This window comes from Meriones unguiculatus, chromosome 8 (genome assembly GCF_030254825.1).
Source record: "Meriones unguiculatus strain TT.TT164.6M chromosome 8, Bangor_MerUng_6.1, whole genome shotgun sequence".
Taxonomy (NCBI): Eukaryota; Metazoa; Chordata; class Mammalia; order Rodentia; family Muridae; genus Meriones; species Meriones unguiculatus.
Window position 1 is genome coordinate 62,730,645 of NC_083356.1, and position 13,895 is coordinate 62,744,539.

The 13,895-nt window shown below is 49.6% G+C and overlaps 1 long non-coding RNA gene across 1 annotated transcript; it reads right to left on the reverse strand.

The window, feature by feature from the left end:
• Positions 1–857: 857 nt before the first annotated feature.
• Positions 858–10,372, reverse strand: LOC132656013 (uncharacterized). Its single transcript, XR_009593970.1, has 5 exons — positions 10,056–10,372; positions 4,615–4,759; positions 4,393–4,486; positions 3,793–3,997; positions 858–2,260 (listed from the first exon to the last, which is right to left on the reverse strand). It is a non-coding gene; the product is annotated as an uncharacterized LOC132656013 (long non-coding RNA).
• Between the last annotated feature and the right edge of the window lie 3,523 nt (positions 10,373–13,895).

Consider the following 13,895-nt stretch of genomic DNA (forward strand, 5'->3'; position numbering starts at 1 on the left):
TTAATAGGAACTAGAAGCCTTTTCCAGAGGTAGAGGGCTGTGGGGGACTTCAAGGGGCTGCAGGGCAGATAAGAAAAGTGATGGCTTTCCCTGAGAAACAGAAACCCACTTGACAAGGTTTCTGGGGAATGCTGACCTTCGGTATCAATCCTTCTGTTTGCCTGACCAGAGTCCAGGCCAGACTGTCATTTAAGACATTGTCAGAGTCAGTGGTAGGGGACGGAACCTAGCAGTCAGCCTTTTGTTGAGGATAAGGGACACTGATAATCTCTAGCCTCTTTGAGCTGTGCAGGGATGATGTTACGGGGTTTTTCAAGAAGGCTGGAACATCAAAGTGTGTGTATGTGTGTGTGTGTGTGTGTGTGTGTGAGTGTGGGGGCCTGTAATGTTAGGAGACCTGGGGAAATTGTGTCAAAAGCATCTCACTTACTGACTGGATGAGTAATTTTACTAATTCTCTCCCAAAGGAACCTGAAGAGACAGGGACCACCATTATTAAAAGAAGTATAGATATTAGTGGACCAGGAGGGGGAGGAGCCAGGGACCTAAGGAAGACCAAAAGAAGAGCCCTCCGTTGGAGGGGGCCCCTGGAGACCATAGTTTATAAGCCAGTTCATTTAAGGTTTTAATCCTCTCTTCCTCTTGGCTGGATTCCTTCAGATAGTAGCAGCATTCTTCACTGGGGAAGAGGCAAGTGCCTCCTTTTCCGCTGTCTGCAGGTCCCGGGCGCTTCACTTTTGCAGGACTGCTGAGGCCAGGGAGGTGAGCTGGTTTTGGAGTAGTTGCAGGCTGAAATTGACTCCTGGATGGTGTCTGTTAGCTGGGCGGAAATCTGCTGAGATGGATGCAGACTATGACCTCATCTGCCTGCGGCCAAACCTGTACAGCTGCTGGGGCTGTCAGACGAACCCAGTCATGACAGTCACAACAGGGAGAGCCTCGGCCCCTCAGTTCCTGCTCTGGACTTGGGGGACAGTGTAGAACTCTCCTTTGGTGTCGAGAATGAGTTGGGGAAGTAAAAGGACCAAGAGTGGATTTGTCTGTATTGCCAGCAGGAGAGAGTTCCGTCTAGGGCTACTAAGCTTCCTGAAATTGAGGTGTTAGCTTGTGTTGATGAAGGAGGAGACTGGGAGGGGTGGCTAAAGAGGGAGTGGCCTGGTGTCTCCAGAAGGTAGAGAGATAATGAGAATGTTGGAAGGTGATGGGAGGGAGGATGTGGTTTGGGGTACAGAGGGCGGAGTGTAGGGTCACCTGGGTAAGAAAGAGCCACCACAGGGATCACCGCAGGGGACAGGACTGCTGGTTCCGCTGTGTATGTGGGGAACTCGGGCTCATCTGGAATGGTCCTCCAGAGGCCTGGGTGGACAGCCTCCATGCAGCCTGGACTGCCGGGTGGGGTCAGATTTCCTAATAACTCAGCCGTACCGTTTATAGGTCTGTCTAATGACTCCAGGGGTCTGGGATAGTGAGGGTGGCCAGACTGGTGGGGACCCATGGTAGAGCTGTTGAGGCTGTAGGCTGCCCCAGAGTGATGGCACCCCCAGCTCCAGTGTGGGCACCCACCCCGGAAGAGATCTTCCTGCAGGCTGGGTTTGTTTGGCCGTGGGGGAGACAAGAGTATTTGGGATTGTTATAGCAACTGAAGCTGTCTTGTTCATTACCCAGCTGTGGAGTCAGGCTGCTGGGGAGCAAGAGGCAGAGAGAACATGAGAACACGTCACAAAGTGGCAGCAGGTCGGGCACAAGAAGGAAGCAATTAATTTACTAGTGTGACTAGCAAATGTCTGGACTGTCCACACTTGTTGAGCTGCCTGGAGGTAGGGAGGCCAGAGAGAACCCCCAACTGGAGGGGAAGGAAAGAGCACAGCTCCACGATGGACCGTGGGCGGGAGAGCTCGAGTTTTGGAGATCCAGTTCACTGACAGGAGCGCTTCTCAGGTCAGGGTCTGGAGCCGTTTGAGCTGCCACAGACGGCTCCAGGATGGGACTCCTCAGAGCTCAGCCACCTTTGCTGTAGTGAGGAGGATCAAATGTGGACCCATCCAGTGTGCTTGAGGGCTTGTGGCCAAGAGGTTTTCAAATAAACCCAGATTACCCAGTAAAGTGCTCTGAGTGATAGGGTCAGCGAAGGGCGGAGCGAGGGCACCAGCGGCTCCCAGGGAGGCAGGAAGGCAGAGACAGCGGGGGTTGATTCCAGAGCAGGATCTGTGCTGGAAGGAACATCTCAGAGGGCTGAGGCAGGAAGGGGCGAGGGTGTGGCCTGCATGTGAGGAGGGTGAGAGGTCCGAGGAAGGTGAAGTTCAGATGACAGTTTTGATAGATGAGTCTTAACCCATCCATTAGCCCTTCCTACCTTGCCCAAGGACTGGGGTGGGAGGGAATGGGGAGGTGCCGCTGTATGCCTCAGGGCCTTGGGGCTCACTGACTGACTTTAGGGATGAATGCCACCCCACTATCTGTACGTGGGACTCTAGGAAGTCCAAATCTGTGTAAAATGTCACTCATGAGGCGGGGGCCGGAGACCTCTGCATTCTCAGCTGCTGTAGGGACAGCTTCTACCCGCCCGAGACGGTGTCTGCTAGAGTAGGAATATAGTCACGCTTTTTGTTAGGAGGCATGTGTGTGAAATCTATCTGCCAGTCATCCCTGGAAGATTGCTCTAAGACTGATGTGGCTGAAGGAAAGAGGGGTCCTTGGGGGGTAGCCGTAAGAGGGGCAGAAAGGCTGGGGTGGAAGAAGACAGGCTGGAGGAAGCAGTGGAGAGGCTGAGCCCCAGTGTGAGAGAGCTTGTGAGCCCCAGTGTGAGAGGGCTTGTGAGCGGTCATTAAAAAGAGCTTTGCTTGAGTATCAGGGAGACAGAACCTGTCCTGCAGAAGAGCCCGTCCCTGAGGCCCTGACAGCCCCCATAGTCTGGAGAGAATGGAAGAAGAAGGATGGGGTGGTGGCTGGACTCTAGCAGCTGTATCTTTGGTAGGGGCAAAGGTGAATAGCCCACATGCTTGGACTGATAAGAGGCTCTGGTGGCTTTAGGATCAGAGGCACCTTGGGAGTGGGCGCACCTTTGGTGGTGAAAAAGCCCGGTGGTGTAGGATGTGGACTGCATTCCGAGGTTCTGCGTGTGTGTTGGCAAGGAGGGGCTCCAGTGAGGCCAATGGGCCTTCTGAGAAGCGGTGCCTGGTGGCAGAGGGGCAGACTGCCACATGAGCAGAGCAGGCCGTGGCATGGCTCCCCTGGCAGGAGCCAGTGCAGCTGAGAGAGGAGTGAAAAAAGGAAGTAGAAAAGGAAGGGCATGGCTGCTGCTGGGTGCGGCGGAGGAGCAGGGTTAGTGAAGATCAAGGGAGAGCACGGCCAGAGGCAGAGACATCTGGGAGAGTCCAGAGTGAACAAGACCCTGGGCTGGACCATGTGGGGGAGGGGGAGACCCACGAGATCAGGAGGGTAAAGGGCAGACCAAAGGCAGGGTCACCAAAAGGCTAGATTATAGAGGGAAGGGCAGCCCAACCGCCAGGCTGGAGAAGTTTGGGGTAGGGGCAGGGTGTGCCAACCCTACTGTTTAACCGGTAGGGACTGAGGGATGCTGGGAGAACTTGGAGGCCAAGTCCCCTCCCATATGTTAATGAGCGCCTCAGTTAGCCAGTTGTCTTGGGTTTGACACCTAGGGTCCCAGCCTCTTTGTTGATAAAAAATGATAAGGGGTGATGTAATTCTTTTCTAGGACCACTTCCTTCTGACCTTGGGGTGTCATTGTGGGGGACCCAAGAAAGCTGGGTGCTGATCAAGGCCAGGACTCACCATCCAGGTCCAGGCTCTGCGGAAACACCTAGGGTTAGGGAAGTGCAGGCTGCATTGGAGCGGTCTGTGAGGCTGCCCTGGGGCTGCTTGCTCTGGACCCATCTAGAGTGAAGAGGCCGCTAGCTGGAGATTCTGGCAGCAGCGCTCAGGCCTGATGAATCTGGGGTGGTTTGGTGGGAACTGGAGTCTTCAGTTGGTTGGAAATCTGCTGAAACAGATAGAGATTAGGGGCAGAAGGTAAAGTTAAAGAGGGTAGGGAAAATTTTTATCTTGGGTGTACATTTGAGACTTCCAGGCCCACAGTCCTGAAAGTTGGAGGAGGGGAGTCCCAAGACCAGAGAAAGGGGGAGAGAGCCCACCCTCAGGAATGGGCAGTAGTCAGGGAAACTGCCTCTTGATTGACAGTACTTATCTGGAGTCCATTTGACCTGTGAGAGGTGGATTCAAGCTTACACAAATTATTTACAAAATGAGATAAAAGTTTTAGATATGTTAGCATTACCACTGTTTGTAATCTGTCCTGAAATCCACAATGTAGAAAAGGCAGTGGACTCATGCCTTTGAATCATTGTAAAAGATTGGGAACGCAAAAAGGATTACCTCCTCTCAGAGTCTGGGCAAGGTAAGCTGTCTGTCTTTCTCAGCTGGAGACCTACTAGCTCTGGGAAAGTGAGGCCTGAGGCCTGATTTTTACCTATGGAGAGAAGACAACGGTAAGCCCTGTGGGAGGTTGCTACTGTTGAAGTGACACTCAGTGCATACCGTCAAAGCTCTGAGAAGGACGCATTGCAGCAGGAGAGGTAATCTAAACGGCATGATTACCAGTTAAAAGGACAGAGACCACCCACTCCCGAGGCTCCCGTCCGGTGGCTTCCTTGGGGGCAGTGCTTGTAGGTCTTCAGCTATCACACAGGGCAGCTTTTCAGCTTCAGCTTTTGGCTACCAGCCTTAGGTCTGAGAGCTTTTCCTGTGGAGAAGAAAGTTGGGGGACTGACCTTACTTTGACCAGGTAGAGCAGGGCAGTCAACCCAAAGGTGCCCACGGTTTGGACAGAACCCTGGAGGCAGGCTGGGCATGGGGCAGCTTTGTCCAGTGGTTGGTGGAGTGGTTGTACCCCATTTGTCTTTTTGGAGACCTTAGGGTTCCCACTAGAAGCATTTCTGTCTATTATAGGAAACTTTTTCATTAAACATTTTAAGGACCACATTCAGCAGATCTTTGAAGAGTCTGAGGACCATCTATTAAAGTATTCCTGAATTTAGGCTGATCCTTGAAAATACATTAACTTGTATGTCTTTCTTTAATTAAATTTTAATTTATATTAATTACAGTTTATTCACTTGGAATCCCAGCTGTAGCCCCCTCCCTCATTCTCTCCCAATCCCACTCTTCCTCCCATTCCCCTCTCTAAGTCCACTGATAGGGGAGGTCCTCCTCCTCCCCTTCCATCTGACCCTAGCTTATCAGGACCGGCTGCATTGTCCTCCTCTGTGGCCTGGCAAGGCTGCTTGTATGTCTTAATTATCTCCACCCGCCACCCCCTCCCTGAGACAGTGTTTATCTGTGTAGCCCGGGCTGTCCTGGGCTTGCTCTGTAGACCAGGCTGGCCTCCAACTCACAGAGACTTGGCTGTCTCTGCCCCACTGTGTGCTGGGATTAAAAGCATGGACCACCATGCCTGGTTATTTTTAGCAGTTTAACTTGGTAACTTTTAAAAGACCTGTTACATTTGAGCTTTTAAAATTTGAGTTGAAGATTTAACAGAAGACCATTTAGCATCAAAATAAAACTTTAAACAATGAATGCACTCCATAGACACTGGGTACTCTCCTGATCTTTTCTTTCCTCCTCCTCCTCCTTCTTTTTAAATTTTTGAGACAGGGTTTCTCTGTGTAGCCCTGGCTGTCCTAGGACTTGCTCTGTAGACCAGTGTGGCCTCAAACTCAGATACATACATGCTTCTGCCTCCTGAGTCCTGGAATTAAAGGCAGGTACATCCCTGCCTGGCTCCTGATCTTCTTTGTAGTTTATCATTATAGAATGATGAATCCCGCTTATGCAAATATATAGAGCTTTTTGTATGAATCCACTTATGCAAATATATAGAGCTTAACTAAGTGAGCAAAGACAAAAAAGCTAGGCAAATATAAAAAATAGGTCTTACTGAGCAGACCTTAGGAATTTATTTGTAGATATAATTTATCAAATATATCTTAGTTATTAAACCTATGTTGTTACCTATCTAAATTTTCTAGAATCCTGGTGTTGTGCAGTTAGCAGCGACATGAGTAGGTAGGTGTAAATCTCTAAGTCATCTTTTGTTAATCTTTATAACCTTGAAACTTTGTCGTCATATAAAAACCCACACCAACTCAAAATATTCTGGAGACCTGTTGTTGTGTCCTTAATCCAAATGGAGAAGCAGAGTGCTCAGTAGGACTGTAAAGTTATAAAGGTGTTGCCTTAGTTGGTTTATATTATGTTTGCATTATGTAATTGGTTTATATGGTTTATATTACCATCATCATAAGATGGTGGTGATGTCGCATGTCATGTACCCTTTCACCTTAGTAGAGATGGCTGCCAGCCATGTGGCTATTATTGAAAAGATCTGCTTTTTGTAGATCTATTTTTCAACAAGAACTGAATCTATGTTACATATACAGTATATTCTAAACAATAGTTGAATCACCTCTATAGTATGTAACAGCAAATTAAAATTACCCATGCATAGATTTTTTAATTATAAGCTTTATCTTACAAGTTTCAACCCAATTTTCTGTTACAGATTTTATAGACTTTTTTTAAACTGTACCCCAATGAATTTACAAATCCCAAGACAGAGTTTACAGCATAGTCTTGAGAGATTATTTTTGAAAGCCGAATGCAGAGAGATTGTAGAAATACTTTTAAGAAAATAGAGGAGAGTGGTGCAGAGCAAGCATACATATAAAGTGGGGGTCATTTGTTTGTGCAGTGGCTGAGGGTGCTGCCATAGGAGAGAATCTGAAAATCGAACGAGCCAATCTTTGGCCATGGATCTGTATTGAGGCCACGCAGTTTGTAGTGATAGAACCTGTGTCTGCAGGGGTGGGGGTAAGGTGGGTTTTTTTAAGCTTCAAGAGGGAGCAGAGAAAGAGAGGGAGGGAGAGGCCCAGGTGGGCTCACGCTCAGGGAAGCTGCTGCGGGAGAAGCTCTGCTTGAGGGAGGAGAGGCCTAGGAGGCTTAGGAGACAGGTGTCCTGCTGGGTAGAGCCTTTCAGAGGCCCTCTGTGGTAGGCTCCCGTCCTGTTTCCTGTTTTCTCCCTCTTCCTATGTCTATCCCTTTTGTCTTTCTGATCATCTTACCCAGGGTCCTCCTTCTTGCTTAGCTTCTTTAGGTGTACAGATTTTAATATGATTATCCTATATTGTATGTTTAATGTCTACATATAAGTGAGTTTATATCAAGTGTGTCTTTCTGCTTCTGGGATACCTCACTCGGGATGATCTTTTCTATTTCCACCATTTGCCTGCAAATTTCATGATTTCCTTGTTTTTAATTGCCAAGTGGTATTCCATTGTGTAAAGTTACCGCATTTTTGTATTCATTCCTCTGTTGAGGGACATCTGGGTTGTTTCCAGCTTCTGGCTATTACAAATAAAGCTGCCATGAACATGTCCTTGTGTACTTGAGTATCTTTTGGATATATGCCTAGGAGTGGTATAGCTGAATCTTGAGGAAACACTATTCCTAATTGTCTGAGAAAGCACCAGATTGATTTTCAAAGTGGTTGCACAAGTTTCTAGTCCCACCAGCAATAGAGGAGGGTTCCCCTTTCTCCACATCCTCTCCAGCATGTGCTGTCACTTGAGTTTTTGATCTTAGCCATTCTGATCAGTGTAAGGTAAAATCTCAGGGTCATTTTGATTTGCATTTCCCTGATGACTAAGGATGTTAAACATTTCTTTAAGTGTTTCTCTGACATTCTATATTCCTCTACAGAGAATTCTCTGTTTAGCTCTGTATTCCATTCTTTTTTTAAGATTTATTTATTATTTATACAACATTCTGCCTACACACCAGATCTTGCTATAGATGGTTGTGAGCCACCATGTGGTTCCTGGGAATTGAACTCAGGACCTTTGGAAGAACAACGAGTGTTCTTAACCTCTAAGCCATCTCTCAAGCCCTCCATTTTTTAATTGGATTGTTTGATTTGTTGTTTTTTAACTTCTTTAGTTCTTTACATATTCTGGATATCAGCCCTCTGTCAGATATAGGGTTGGTGAAGATCCTTTCCCAATCTGTAGGCTGTCGTTTTGTTCTGATGACAGTGTCTTCTGCTTTACAGAAGCTTTTCAGTTTCATGATTGTTTTCAGTTTTATTGATTGTTGCTCTTAGAGCCTGTGCTGTTGGTGTTCTGTTCAGGAAGTTGTCTCCTGTGCCAATGCGTTCTAGGCTCTTCCCACTTTTTCTTCTAACTGATTTATTGTGTCTGGTTTTATGTTGAGGTCTTTGATCCGCTTGGACTTTAGTTTTGTGTAGGGTCTCCTTGTGGAGCTGCTGTCCCCTTCTTTCCCATTCCCTGCACTCTGCCCAGAGTTTGGCTGTGAGTCTCAGCATCTGCTTTGCTATCTGGTGCTTCCGCAGACAACTAGGAATAGCGCTTCCTCAAGATCCAGCTATACCACTCCTAGGCATATACCCAAAAGATCAGTATACAGCAAGGACATTTGCTCAACCATGTTCATAGGAGCTATATTCATAATAGCCAGAACCTGGAAACAACCCAGATGACCCTCAACGGATGAATGGATATGGAAAGTGTGGTACCTTTACTCGGCAATTAAAAACAAGGAAATCATGAAATTTGCAGGCAAATTGTGGAAATAGAAAAGATCTTCCTGAGTTCAATAGAAAGGCACACTTGGTATATACTCACTTATAAGTAGATACTAGACCTATAAGATAGGATAAACATACTAAATTCTGTACACCTAAAGAAGCTAAGCAAGAAAGAGGACCCTGGGTAAGATGATCAATCCTCACTCAGAAAGACAAAAGGGATGGACATTGGAAGAAGGAGAAAACAGGAAACAAGACAAGAACCTACCACAGAGGGCCTCTGAAAGACTCTACCCAGCAGTGCATCAAAGCAGATGCTGAGACTCATAACCAAACTTTGGGCAGAGTGCAGGGAATCTAATGAACGAAGGGGAGTTGGTAAGACCTGGAGAGGACAGGAGCTCCACAAGGAGAGCAACAGAACCAAAAAAATCTGGGCACAAGAGTATTTTCTGAAACTGATACTCCAACCAAAGACCATGTATGGAGCAGAGATGTAATCCATGGCAGCTTAGTCTCCATGTGGTTTCTCTAGTAAGGGGAACAGGGGCTGTCTCTGACATGAACTCAGTGGCTGACTCTTTGATCACCTCCCCCTGAGGAGGGAGCAGCCTTGCCAGGCCACAGAGGAAGACAATGCAGCCAGTCCTGATGAGACCTGATAGGCTAGAGCCAGCGGAGGAGGAGCTCCCCTATCAGTGGGCTGGGGGAGGGGCACGGGAAGAGAAGAGGGAAGGAGGGGCGCGGGAGGGGCCCATGGCTGAGATACAAAGTGACTAAACTACAATTAATAAAAAACATAATAATAATTTAAAAAAGAGACAGGTTAGGCGGCTCTGATGTGGGAGAGGAAACTTTAGGAGGGAGCTGAGAGCACAAGCTTCAGGACTGCGGGTGGGAGCTAAGAGCTTAGTAGGACTGCGGGTGGGAGCTAGGAGATAGCATAGTAGGGCTGAGGAGATACTGCAGTTCCTAGGGGCGAGAAAGCTAGCTGGAGGCAGATAAGTGTCACTGTGACAAGAATATCCATCTGGGGAATCCCCAAAAGGGATGGGAAACTTCTCAAAGAGAAAAATGTTTCCTTCCCATGTGGCCTGGAGCCCACGCAGGGAGAAAGGAGCTTCCTGGCCCACTGGTGTGGCTTTTATAGTAATAGAAGACAAAGCAGGAAGCCTTGGATGACAGTTATTGAGTAGAGAGAGAAGAGAGCAGGAGGAAAGGGACATGGTGTCTACTGGAGAGCCTCGGGTGCAGCAGGCCGGAGCTGCGGGATGCAAGCTGAGTGCCCAGGCAGGTGCAGACGGCTCTAGGAGGCACAGGCCGGAGAGGCACGACTAGAGCATGTAGCGGGAGTAGCTGAGAAGGTGGACTCCAGAAATTGGGGTCAAATTTTATGGATGGCAGGAGCCAGCAGAAAGCAATGATCCATACATACCTAGGAAGAGTCAAAGCAGCAGCTTGGTGTAGAGAGGCCTGAGTTCCTCGGAAGGGAGCACATATATGCCAATCCAGGGTTTCAGCACCAGATTTGAAAAAAAAAAAAAAAAAAAGAAATGAAAAGGAGGACATGAGTGCTGCTAGGAATGGTGAAGGGGAAAGTTTAGTGTAGACCAGAGGGAGAGCATAGTCAGAGGCAGAGATATCTGGGAAAATCAAGAGTGAACATGACCTGGGCTGGGCCATGGGAGGAGAGCAGGCAGGAGGAGGGGAAGGGGAGATCCAGGCGAGCAGGAGGGTAAAGGGTAGAGCATAGGGCCAGGAAACCAAAATGGAGAGATTACACAGGGAAGGCCGACTGGAGGAAGAGCAGCCCAGCCCCTGACGGGAAAAGATTAGGGTAGGGGGTGGAGCATGCCAGCCATACCCTTTTACAAGCAGGGACTGTGGGATGCTGGGAGAACCTGGAGACCAGGTCTGCTTTGATAAATCAACCATTTGTCCCAGGTTTGAGACCTGTCAACGACAGACCTAACCATCTGTGAACGGGGATGAGACAGGATGACACACAGGGGAAACAGAACTTTGTGGGGTTTTGTAGTAAGAGCTTCAAGTGACTCTAGACATGAATGAGTGAGGTAGAGTCCTGGGAAGGAGTGCAGCGGGGTTGAGGGGGCCAGGGCTGAAGTGAGATATCGGGATTTCTGGGGAGGGGATGTGAAGAAGTTGAAGAAACTGAGAAGGGAACGGAGCAGAGTCTCTTGTGTGACAGGAGATCCTTGAGACCACGTGATGAAGGGAGAGAGAGAGAGAGAGAGAGAGCAAAGGTGAGCTTAGGTGCCTCCTGCGCCTCCTGCTGCTGCAGGCAAGGCTGCCGCCCTAACTGTTGTGTGTAGCTGTTTGGAAGGACAGGCGGCAGGAGCAAGCCCCAGAGCCATCCGCATTTTTCAGTAGTACACAGGATAAAGGGTTGGTCAAGGTCAGGGAGATCCAGAGCAGGAGTACAAGTCAGAGGTGAGAGAAAGCAGGAGAGACAGGCTTAGTGAGGTCTGTGGGATCAGTTAGGTCTTTACCACACAGTGGGGGCGAGCAGAAAAAACAAGGTTAGGAGACCAGGTTATGAGGCACCCCACCAGGCCCAGGAAGGAGACTCTCTTCCTTGGTGCTTGGAGGTGTGAGGGACCTCAGGAACTGTCTGGGAGCAGGAGGGAGTTTTAGGCTGTTAGGGAATAGCAGAAAGAGTAGATCTTAGACCTGAAGAACAGAACATTGTACTTTGGGAGGAGAGGCCACATCCTTTGTTTCCTGGACAGCTAAGAAGCTGAGCAGTTTGCTGCTATGTTGTCGAAGGTCATCTACACACTGCACTAAGCAGCTGGGAGGCGAGCCGACAGAGGAAGAGAGGGAGCTACCTCAGAACCCCCAGGGAAGACAGGGAGCTATCTACCTCAGAACCCCTGATGGAAGAGAGGGAGCTATCTCAGAACCCCGGGGAAGAGAGGGAGCTATCTACCTCAGAACCCCCAGGGAAGAGAGGGAGCTATCTCAGAATCCCCGGGGAAGAGAGGGAGCTATCTCAGAACCTCCGGGGGAAGAGGAAGAGGGGGAGCTATCTCAGAACCCCTGGGGGAAGAGGAAGAGAGGGAGCTATCTACCTCAGAACCCCTGATAGAAGAGAGGGAGGACTCAGAAGCCCCGGGGGACTAAGTAAGCCGCAACCCTGGTCCTGCGTGTCAGAGTCCTCCCAGGAGAAGGCAAGGAGGCCATATATCTGCTGTACAGGAATCGCAAAGGGCCCTTACAGTCTAGAACAGTGAAACGAGAGAGGTAGAGGAGGGAACCTGAGAAAGCAGAGTGTGAAAGTTAGGCACCGCTGGCTGTGCCGGAGGGCCTGGGCCAGGGTGACAGGGCGTGTGGGTGGGCTTGAGAATGTCTGTTGAACAGGCGTTGTTTGATAGGCTTTAAGCCTTATCTGTGATTTAAAGAGGTGTGGTGCTGAGAGTGACATGGGTAGGAGGGTCAGAGAGGGATGTAAATGGGGGTGATGGGAAGCCACTGAAGGAGTCGGCAACACATGCTTTTGGGTCAAGGGGTTTGGAAGAGGATAGGGAGAAACATTAGTGTCAGGCAGTGGACAAGGAGGCATGTCAGAGGCTGGAAGGAGAAGAAAATGCCAGAAGGAGCTGGTTGAAGAGAAAAGAAAAATGTAGCCAAGCTATCCCTGCCCAGTCTTGGGGTTGGAGTACTAGGCATAATGAGTGACCTGGTGGCCAGAGCCAACAGGAGAGGGCCTGCCACCCAGGCTACTGTGGCCAGCTGCCAACGTCCCTCGCAGAGAACGGAGAAGCATGGCTTTACTGGAGTGAGCGGAGGTATGGGCCAGTGGCCTCTGTGTCAGTTAAAAGTGGCAGAAGCAAGCTTACCTGATGCCTGTGCAGTCACACTGGGCGCTCTGTGGTAATCTAAGTGGTTTTGTTGGGGGCCGAGGTCCTGGGAAGCATCTGTCCTTGACTGCCAAGCCCAGAGGCTCAGAGAGACGTCCCTGTGATGGAGGAACCTGTGGGACTGACCAACTTTGGCAAGGAAAAGCGTAGCCAACCTACAGAGCCTTGCCTGTCCACAGTTTGGGCATGGTCCTGGCGATGTTCAGTACTGACATGGTAATTCCCGTGGCCTAGGAACTGCCACAGCCCACACAGGCTCGGAATCATCCCCAGAGGTAGACATCACCTGCACGGGCATGGCAGCTCCCGACTTTCCTCTTTCTTGGGGCTTGGAGTAGAGAGAAGAATAACACAGAGGTCATGGCAGTGAGGCTGTCAGCCGGTGGGAGGTAGCTGCATTGTTAGATAAAGTTAGAGGGGTCATTGGAGAAAGAACAGAAGCATTTTTCTACCTGGTAGAGACGGGTCACAGAGTAAATCATGAGGGCTGACCGCTTCCCTGAGGGGATAAAGCTGTCTGTACAGGAGCTGCCAGAGGCCATGAGCATATTAGTCAGAATCAGGAGGTGGAGGCGGCTGGGAGGGTGCTGGTGGATGAGGTTTGTGTGGTACCTTCCTTGGCAGGCAGAGAACGGGCCTGGGGAGGGGCTTCTTCCTCTAAATCAAAACTGAAAGTGGAGGAAGCCCAGGGCTCCAGAGCCAGGTTAGTCTTGGGAGGAGGTTTGGCTTTTGTCAGGAGAATCTGGTGAATATGGCACAAGGTGCGGATGGAAGGCACGAAGAGAAGGCAATGAAAGCCTGAACATTGGCTATCTCAGACTATGTGCCTGTGCATTTGCAGAATTTGTTAGGGTCAGTGAGAATTAGGAAGTTGAATATACCCCGTGGGCTGAGAATGGCCACAGAGATGCTCAGGACCATGCGATGGGCACCCGCAAGCACGCAGGGAGGCTACATGAAGTACTGGCACAGCTTTCACTGAGGATCGGGTGAGCAGAGAGACAGAGAAGGCAGCTCTGAGAGAGCACTTACCAGAGGAGGAAAGGAAGGGAGGGTGGAACAGCTGGAGGGGAGAAACAGTTGGAGAGGCAGAGGCTAACATCTGGGTGGTCGGCAGGATCCAGCACAGGCAAATGACCTGTACCGAGGAGGATCAAAGCAGTGCCATGGTTGATTAGGAGAGGCACACCCTGTTAGGGTGGGCAGGCCTAGCGTCTCTCCAAGGTGTTGGTACCAGATGTAACAGGGGCACAGTGAAACCACACAACCAGGTGGTGAAAAGGAAAAGTTTATCCAAACCGCCAAGGCTCTCTCTCCTGTGTCAGAGGGGAGAACAGCCAAGGCTCGCTCTGCTGTGTCAGAGGGGAGAGCTAAAGTGGCCAGAGTCTTGTCAG